This window comes from Manacus candei, unplaced genomic scaffold, assembly GCF_025592945.1.
Source record: "Manacus candei isolate 608988 ecotype Guabito, Panama unplaced genomic scaffold, ASM2559294v1 h1tg000029l, whole genome shotgun sequence".
NCBI lineage: Eukaryota > Metazoa > Chordata > Aves > Passeriformes > Pipridae > Manacus > Manacus candei.
In genome coordinates, this window is record NW_026138077.1 from 1,252,645 (window position 1) to 1,263,072 (window position 10,428).

Sequence of the window (10,428 nt, forward strand, 5' to 3'; positions counted from 1 at the left end):
GTTGGCCACTCTGACCAGAGGGAAGGTAAAAGGCGCTGTGGCACAAGGGCATCCAAACAAAGTAATCAGAAGGAGAGGCTTGGGGGTTATGGCTTGATCAGCTGTAAATTCTGCAGTGCAACAAAAAATTATATGCTTTTTTTTTTTTTTTTTAATTGCAGCACTGATTTCTGTGTTTGATTCTCCCCTTTTCCTCCTGCTGAAAGTTTGTTGACTCGCTGATTTTCACACTGTTGTCTGTCCGAGCTCCACTGAACGAGCCTGATGATATTTTGGCTCCATCAAACCCAGTGGCAAGCTGGCTGCAGAGAAGGGAAGGATTTCATGTGTTCACAGCAGATGTTGTGAGTTGCCTCGAGGGCATTCTCACTGCAAAAACAGGAGAATAGGACAAACTCTTCTGTGTCTGACACGCTGGAAGCTTCTCAGAGTTTCAATCTGCTGTGGAGATATTTTGCAACATATCAATGCCAGAAGTTGCTACTCCAACACTTTCCATAATGATTTCCAAGGAAAGAGCTCTAGAAGCTGGGAAAATGCATGAGTTAGGTGCTGTGCAAATTGTGTGTTATTTGACATCAGCCAATTCATTTGAAGTGTCAGTTTGGAGAACTTGTCTCCTTATTCTGGTGATGATAGATTGTTGAGATAATTGATAACTGCTAAAGCAGAATAGTCCTTTTCTTCTTTAAAATTTTGGGTATAGTATATATTTCTTTTTAGGAAGCCTTGGGGGTCACTAACAAAAATTAATTTTCTTATGAGGAAATTTAAAAAAAAAAAAGGCAGAAAAATCAATTAATGGATATTCCGGACAAAATACTTTGTATTTGTCTCCATCAAAACAGTGGATGAAACTGGAGGGGGCAGGCAGGAAGGAGAGGGAAGAAAGGGAAGAAGGGGATGCTATTTTTTCACATCTCTAACAATATCATTTATTTTACTTTTGAATTTCTTCTTGGCCTGGCTATTGCCTCCTCAAGTTACTCAGATCGCTCCTGCATGTGTTTTTTCTATTAATACCACTTGCAAGCAGCTTTCCTGCAGAGTTTTACTCCGTGTCCTTCCTGGGCCACATCTGCCAACTGCACAAAAGCATCTGTGCAACATCGGTGACATTGCAGAAAGGCAGAGCCCTGACAGCAGATCAGTTCTCCATGGGCAGGGCAGAGTGGAGCACTGGCCCTTCTCCCACCAGTGGTGCCTTGGAAGGGCAGGCTGCCAGGCAGGCAGAGCTTGGCATGGCACCTGGGCAGTCTGAAAGCACCTCTGCACGTCTGGGTCTGTGGGAACAGGCTGAGACAAGGACTGCACAGGAGAGTGGAGATTTCTGCTTTGCAGCCAGTTCAGTTTGCTGAAAAAATTAATCAGTGTGATTATGGAAGTAGGCACAGAAATGAGCATATTCTGACCCCTCTGAAGCCCCCTGGGTTTGTTTAGAGCATTAACCCCCATGGTGTACCAGGCCTTCCTAGTTACTAGATCCTGAACGTTGCTACAGTGATAGCAAAGTTCTAAGTCCTACCAAGAGAGAGATTGTTCTCATGAGTTCTGTTTGAAAATCAATCTGCTCCTGATTTCCTGGGTCGTTTCTGGATAATGATAAATATTTAATAAATAAGAGGTTCAGTATTATCTCATTATCAATAGGGTTTTTTTCAAAATATAGGTTTTTCTTAGACTTTGGTATTGTGCCAACGGACCTAAAAATTCACAAGACATCTTAGTGACTTAAAATCACTAAACTAACATCTGAAAGACTCCTGTGGGAGTTGTTTGATGGTTTGAGTTGTGCTGATAGTGATGGATAACTACTTCAGGCACCAGGCCTTCCAGAGTGAATTATCACACCCTCAGAAGAGTCAGGGATTGCAGAAGGTGAGCGTGGAAAGTCGGGTCCTTGTGAATGAGTTCAGCCCTCCTTGGTGGACACCCAGCCTCCTGTAGGGTGTGGGAAGTCCTGTCCTATCTGCTGGGACTTTCCTTCCAAGAACAGCATCTTGCCTTGCTGGGACCTGGCACTGACCTGTAACTCAAACATCAAAAGAGGCAGATATTTTCAGGCCAGTGCAGCCAATCCTACCAGCAGCAGGCACCTAAGGCACAGAACCTGAGTTGTCTGTGTGTTGAAGGGATGTGACACCAAACATGTCTGCCTGTAATTAGGGAGCTACAGAGACTGAGAGCTGTGGCTTTTTAAATTTAACACATCATTAACAAGAAACAAGCTTTGATTTGAAAGAAAAAGAGAGAAGACAAACATTAAAATTGTTTTCAATCATTTAAGTTACATAGTTCTCACTCCAGAAGCTTTGATCATGTATAATTCTGTTGAAAGGCTGACTTGCAGTCAGCCTCACATACATTATGTTGCAATGCTGTGGCACTAGTGCATGACAGAAATTTATTTTCCATTAATTCATTCTTTGCTGGAAATATAAACACTCTATATGCTTAACAGCCCAAAAAATGAATGTTATTGCTTTTTAAAATTACCCCTTAATGAGAATTTTGCTTGCTATTAAAAAAAACCTCAGTGCCTGAGGACCATCTTTCAAATGCTGACACACCTATTTTCAACACCAACAGTGTTGAACAATCAAAACAAAATCATCCCAGACACTGCTTTAGGAAAAGCTACCACGTTTTTTAATTGATGAAAATAGATGTTTACAGCCTCTGTGAACCAGGACTGATTTTAAAGTAGCTTTTCACTGAGCTTATGAACATTTCCACATCTGCTCCAGTGCAGGAGTGATGGCTGTGCAAAAACATCCACGGAGCAGTTATTTTCTAAAGAAAAGGTCTGTTGTTTAAGAAGGCTGTTTTTAAGGTAAGAGCTTCTGTGTGCTAACAAAGCACCTCATCAGTGACAACTCACAGCACAACTGTGCCCTGCAGAGGAAGAATGGAATCCATACTGCTATCAGTTTTGCAGAATGTTCACTAAATCTGGATTATCCTACCTGGAGTTTTTCATGTAGACTTGTGAGAGCAAAAGCTTCCTGCAGCCAGAATCTGAAAGGAAACAGTTGCACAGAATTGTTGATAACAAATCTTGTGTTTCAGGATTAAAAACTCCTCTTCCTAGTTCTGCAAACTTAAAACATTAAAGGAGAAACAGAACAATTCCTTATCTTATTTTCATACACAAGTAAGGACTTCTGATAGCTTCTGGTGACTGATATTATATACCTGTGGATCTAAAGCTTACTGCACTTTGAATATTTGATTTTTTTTCTTCCTGTTTTCTACTTTCTTGTTCATTCTGTGCTGGGAGACGGGGTGGGGGGAATCCTTTCAGCTTATTCTGTCTATAAATGTTAAACTGCAAGGTATCTTGGAAAATTCTAAACATATTAGAATGTAGCACTGTTGCTGATAAAGGAAATAGCTGAATAGCCTATTGAAAGATGCTAGGATTATTGTATGTAGCAAAAGTGTAAAAGAAAACATTTCCTCAAGCTTCCAGGTTTAGTGTCTGCTTTTTCTTAGCTCCTTATAGATCTATGATAAATTCTTTGGCTTATTACTTAATGTTAGTCCTGTCTATAGTTAAGTGGGTGATTTTTGACTGCCACTATTAACATAAAGAAATTTCCCTATTCTTGGCAGTGGGGTTGGAACCAGATCATCTTTAAGATCCCTTTCAACCCAAACCTCTCTCTGATTCTATGTAAAAAAAAAAAGTTCACTAAATTGATTGTTCTGGTTTTTTCCATCATATTGGGGAAATAGATAATATGCACATGAGCATGCTCAAACATAAACTATGCATTATCTTAATCAGAAATCGTATTTTCATTATATTCTAGTAGGATACAGAAATACCACATCTAAAAATATTTCACTTTGTCCTTCTGATGTCCTGTGGTGGTGTTCTGAGAGGGAGCTAGAGAGCTACAGGCAGTCGTGGGTGTTTTTGTGATTGTCCCATTCTTATTCTATATTAAAATGGAAAAAAATGAAAGCAGGACAGAAATTAAGTTTAGGGAAAAAAAGAGTTTACCTCCACTCAGTTGTCAGTGAATATATTCACATTACAAAATCTCCTTTGCTGTAGTTAATTGTGATGGAGGAGTGAGGGATGAGGGAAAGATAAAAAATCTCTGCATTTATCACTTGATAATGCTTTTTAGCCACTTGGCTAAAATGATACTTTTGTTTTTCCCCAGACATTTGCATTTGTTTTGGCACAAAGCTTTCTTTTCTTAAATCAATACTGGGCAAAAGAATAGAAATTAAACATTTTTAACTTATTTATCTTAAATGAAAAAAAGTCAGGCTGAGAAATAAACATTTTTCAGGAAAATGTATCATCCTTCTACCAAAATCTGCTGCTGAAGGTACTGTACAGTAACTAATTAGTGCTCATGAGAAAAGAGAATTTTTTTTTATTTTGGTTACTGGCTTGGTTGTTTGTGTGAAAGAGGAAGCTGACCAAAAAAAGAGAAAGTGATATGAAAGAAAACAACGCTTTCTATATTATTTATACAGAAAATAAATTGCTAGTAACACGACATAAAACTGTGTTGCTTTATCAAAATAATTTCACTGACACCGCATTTGTAATGACACATCCGGGGTGTTTGCACAGCCAGGGAAGTTTGACATGAATCATCTTATAATGGACCTGCTGGAGATGCAGAGTTATAATTTAGGAAACCCTATATATTCCCAGCACACCACTGAGAATAGCACAAAGAAATACTTTCCTTTCCTGGTTTAATTTCCAGCATATCTGTTTGTATGAACTGTGCACTACTTCATTATGGATAAATACATATTTTTTTCCCTCCAGGCAATCACCACATAACAGATAGAGGCTGCAGACCTTAACTGTACATAAATAAATAGTCCCATGAGGACTTGCTACTGAGACTGTATTTTCTGATATTCAAAAACACATTCTCCTGCTCTTTTGTCAGATCTCTAATTTCATTGTGCACCTAAAAATCCACAAGGACACCAAGCCAGATCCTCACACATTAGGAAACCCATATATGCCCACAGCACACAGAATTAATGGCTCAGAAGGTCACTAGGAAAGTGTCCAGTCAGGATTTGATACCAATCCATGTCTATTAGGCATGAATTGGAACTTCAGGGTAACCTTTTTTAACTGCACTGCTTAATATTTTGCCCTCAATACCACAGGGTACACCTCAATGCCACCACCTTCAAAAACTGAACCAAAAAATAAATCAGTTCAATCTGAAACAAATATATACGATCCCTTTTCCTTGTTTAAGCAAAAAGGTCACTTGCACACAAAATATTTTGACTGATCTGCAACAAAACAGGCTGCTCTCAAAGACTGAAGGGTAAGATCAGATTGCACTAAACAGCTTATCAGGGGTGCCTACAGCTCCACTCTCAACCAAGCCAAGAATTTTATTTTATTTCAATGGAAAACTGTTGTTTTGCACATTGTCCAACTCTGACCATAAATTGGTGTATGATACAAACTGGTGACATCAAGGAGGGAAGACAAGCCCTGCATGGAAAGAGTTTACAACTACTCTCCTCATCTGCTACACTGGTGTGTGAAATAAAGATGAAGTGCCAATTATGAAAGGCTTAAAAGTCTGAAGGAATGAGGAGGAATAGGTCTCCCTGGTACCCAGAGCCCTGTTTCTAAGGGTAAGGAAATTGAAATCTGTCTGCTGAGGTCTGTCCTCATAACCTGGCTGTCTAATAGTATCCTGTAGCACTGTGAAGTGGTACAGATGGCAATAAGCTGGAACTTCAGATTAAAAATATATACAATATGATGAGAGACTATACAAATTGAAATTCCATCATTTTAAAATTATCTGAGGAGGAAGGCACTGGTGTAATTAAAGTACTTACGTTTTTGAAGAGGATAAATGAGGTCAACTCGAGTTGCTATGTGCACTGCAAAAAAAAAAAAAGGAATTTAATTGTTAGTTAAATAAAAAATAAGCTTGGAGCAGATGTTTCTAACTACTTTTTCATGTACAGAATTATAGTGAAAATGTAGCTGTATCAAACACAGAAAAAAATTACTAACTCATTCAAGAAAGAACTAAAAAGAAAACACACAGGCAATAGGCTACAGAAAGAACCTGGAAGTATTATTTTTAGATGACTGAATTACAGCCATTAAAAAAGTGTTTGTCCCAGTCCTCACTCTGCCTTTACTTTCCATAAATTAATAACCTACATTCTGGTGGAAATAAAACTCTATTGCACATTTGCCTCCAACAACGGGTGAAAAATGTCTGCTGGGTCACACCAACAAATCCAGGCTCTCGGTATCCCAGCTCTAGTAACAGCCTGTGAAAGCAGGTGTTTGTTTCAAGCATTCCTGTTTATCTTACACTGAAGTCATTTTATGCCATGAATGCCCACTTATAAAGATGTAGAAGACTAGATACAGTCTTCTCCAGAAGTGATGGCAGTTTTCATGGAACAGTGCCATTTTAGTACAGAAGAAAGAACAAATCAGTGCTTTAATGGCAGAGTAGATATTGAGGTTACACACAACAGGTCAGCAAAACCTGCCTGGATTTCAAAAGAACAGTGCATGAACTGAGATTTTAAGAGTAGAATGAACTTCCCTTGACTTCTCCACTGTCCTCGCACAACACATCAGGAAATGTTCCTTTGGCTCACACGCCCCACTTTGAACATCTAGAACCAACAGAAACACAAACCAGCAAATTCAGCAAATACTAAATGGCATCAAACACCGTTCAGCAACTGTTTTCCACTTAACCATAAGTCAGCCTTCAGCATGCAGTCAGGTCATGGGAGAGTAGAAGCAATGCCAACTGCATCTGCTTTACAGAACTCGCTGCAGATCTTCGGCAAGGTCAGGGATTTTGCCAGTCATACATCACAGAATGGATGGTGGTGCTTCTTCCAGGAGTTTGAGCCCTGTGGTCCAGACACCCTCTGTCATCACTGGCCTTCCACATCATATCCAGCACTGCTGAAATACAGAGAACTTTCAAACAACAACTGACTCCCTGGAGTCCTTCTCTGAAAAGGCCTCCTCTTTCCCAAGATTACTGGTGATATTTTGACATACAGAACACTTGGCATACATGTAATGCATACATTAGTATCCAAGCCAAAAGTAAAAGTCAAACTATTCATTTGAAAATTTAGTTCTTAAACTTTCCAGTTCTCCCCAAGAGACGCAAGTCAAGATGTTCTGTTGCCTGAAGGAGATCAAGAGCATCACTGTGATTTCTTTATTTTATTCCTCTAAACAGTTCCTACCTGGCACATCTTAAAAGTCATTTCAAACTGAACCTGTATGATACAAACTGGTGGCATCAAGGAGGGAAGACAAGCCCTGCATGAAAAGAGTTTACAATTACTTTCCTCATCTGCTATACTGGTGTGTGAAATAAAGATGAAGTACCAGCTGAATTTCCGTGCCAGAGAGCTGTGCTCAGGCCATGCCCTCGATCATCACTAACCAGATTCCCCAGGCAGCTCCCATGTCAGCAGAAGGCCAGCATTTCTTCAGCATAGGGTTGATACCTGGCTCAGAACATTTCACTGGAGTGCTGTTGAGTCTCCACCCCTGGAGATACTCAAAAGCCACCTGGAGGTGAGGGAGGGTTGGAGAAGGTGACCTCCAGAGATGCCTTCAGCCTCCAGCACTCTGCCGTTCAATGAGGGCCCACAGTACAACTACCAAAGGCTTAACAGGCTTTAGTAGTCTCCAGGAAGCACTTTTTACTGGATTTCAACCCATGGATTGTATGTTCCTTCCTTTATCAGGCCTTAACCTGTGTCTTTCTCCTCCATTTGAATCTTCATGATTGCACTCAGGCTGTCTTCCAGGCACGTCTGGGTTGTATGAACGGAACTATCGGGCACACAGAGACCATTTCAAGTTTAAGATTCCCCATATGGAGCTTGGTACCTTGACTCCTTGAGTGGTAATTTTCAAGTCATTATTCTGATGGGTATTATTCTTCAAGTTTCTTTGTGGTATTTTTTTTATGTGTAAGTGATTTCTCCTTTATTTACTATATTTTATTGTAAACTGCTAAGAGCTGCAGGAAGCCAAAAAACAATAAAGTTCCAGTGGTACTTTTGCCTACAGTTGGAGAAGCTGATTATGTGCCAACTGACCCTCAAATGGGATCTTTTCTAGCTCTCCACAAGAATCAAAAAATCTTCCCTTTGCCTACCAAAGCAACTCAGTGAACAATAATTTCCAAAAACTAAGATTTGCTAAAAATAAAAAGAAAAATAAATACATGTAATCACCAACTCTGCAAAGTCTGTATCCTGATTCTCTATATTACCTTGCTAATTAAACACGAAGGGTTCTAATGTGGCTTTCAGGTAGACACGAGAAATATAATTTGCTTTCTCAGCAATCCATCAAGAAAACAGAAATGTCCACATTTGCTGTTGTACCTGTCAGATCACAGGGCCAGAGGAGAGCCATGGACCAGCAGGGCTTCTTTCACAGGCTCCAAAACGTTCCTGCTCAGATGAAAACTGAAACACTGGCACTGTTTTCTTGCCCTGAAGTAGCTGATTTCATCTAAATATTACACAGTCCTATGGGAACTGGAAGGGTGAAAGCAGGAGGCAACTTCAAAAGAGAAAAGATTTAGGCTTTTCAGGGCAGGGTTTATCACTTTGTTCTACATCGTTAATTATACATATCATGCATCTGATCTGACAGTTTCCTAATGCTTTGTAGCTTAGGTGAATCTTTTCCCTTGGGCAGGGAGGAAAGAGAAATTAAAAACTCGCCAGGGTTAAAACACAGGAGGGGAGAGATCCCTTGTCAGGATATTTTTTTATATTTTTTTTCAAGTCTATAGAGTCGCTGACCACAATTTTCAAAGCAAAAATTTGTGTCTAAAACTCAGATCCTTAAATTCACACTTGAGAAATGTAAATGAGAAGGTTGATATAAAGCCAAGCAGCCAGTAATCCCAGAAATGCCAGAGAACTGCTGGATGCAGTGCAGGCTGAAAAATCAAGCCACCAAACTGCAGATACTACATTTTCAGGTTTTCATGGAGATACAGTTGCTGAAAATTCTCAGATTAGTTGGAGACTAGAGCTGTGGTTATCCTACAGGAGGAAAAGGAAAATGCATAATTTAAATTTAGATGCTAAAATTGAGGCCTAGGAAAACTTGCTTCCCACGTAACTCTCAATCTAAGATTTGGAACTTCACCTGTAAAATGGCTGTAACATTTTTTCCTACCATTTCTGCTGAGCTCAGAAGGCCTCCAAAGGCCCAATTCCTTTACTATGCTTATGAAATTCATATGCATTTGTATGCTCCATTTACATGTGCACTGCTTCAGTGTACACCAGAATAACATCACACCAGGCTAGGGAACACACACTAGTGCAGACCTACTGCTTAAAAATGAGACCTGACTATTAGAAGAAAAGCCAATCTTAGTTGATCAGCTCCTCAGCCCCCTCTCCCCCTCCCTGCAGCCTGCCTTTGTTGGTGCCCACCCCTCAGAGCCAGACCTGCCGGTGCCCCAGGCAGGCACTGTGTCCCACCACCTTCATCCCTCCCACCCAGCCAGGGGAATCATGTGGCTCTGTGATTTTGGGGACAGAGTGGCTGTGGCCTTTGCATCCTCTGTTTGGTTTAGGACCTTACAGCTGAGGAGGCTTGACTGTCAGGACCTGGCTGAGCACCTTCCTAGCACATCCCGGAACGGTCCTGGCTCAGCCAGTTTGGAGTTCAGTGATTCACGGGAGGGATTTTAGGCTTCCCAAACATACCGCCTATTAAGAGGCAGCTTGACGACCAGCAGGCTCCTGCCCTGCAGCTTTGATTGAAGTGCATCCCTCTCTGCCCGAGCTCCACCACAGCCAAAGGGCCGAGCCCCGCATCCCAACTCCGGCTCTGCCGAGCGCTCGGGTTCGCGGGGGCAGCAGTCGCTCCTCGTAAGAGTTTACACCTCTTCCCCGCGCCCTGAAGCCTTGTTCCTGGAACATCGAACGCCAGCCTTCTGTGGCTGACCCTCGCTGCATTTACCGAGCATCTTTTGTCTCAGCAGCTTCTCTGCCAATCTGGCGCTGGGGTGCGACGGCTGCTGCTGAGGTGAGAGCCCCTTGGTGGAGCTGCTGCTGCAGAGGACCTTCAGCTTAAACGACGGTGACAGCACTTCAGCGAGGCCCAGCGGACATTCTGGGACAGAATATAGATTCACAAAGAGAAGTAATTCCTGCTGCTGTCATAAAACACTGCTTTCTTCAAACCTCAGCACCGTATGGCACCGGCGCCAATAGAGCAACTGCTACCACCATCTACTGGCGAACGCGGAGAAGTGAAAGAACAGAGGGAGTTCATTGCCTTGGAGTGGATCTCACCCAAAAAAAAAAAAAGAAGAGAGAAATATAGCATACGATCACCTTTCAGATGTACACTAGCCAGTGCCACACTAATGACAG

The 10,428-nt window shown here is 41.2% G+C and overlaps 1 long non-coding RNA gene across 1 annotated transcript; it reads right to left on the minus strand.

The window, feature by feature from the left end:
• Positions 1–2,969: 2,969 nt before the first annotated feature.
• On the minus strand, positions 2,970–9,811 carry LOC127472576 (uncharacterized). Its single transcript, XR_007905063.1, has 3 exons — positions 9,757–9,811; positions 5,854–5,898; positions 2,970–3,018 (listed from the first exon to the last, which is right to left on the minus strand). It is a non-coding gene; the product is annotated as an uncharacterized LOC127472576 (long non-coding RNA).
• Between the last annotated feature and the right edge of the window lie 617 nt (positions 9,812–10,428).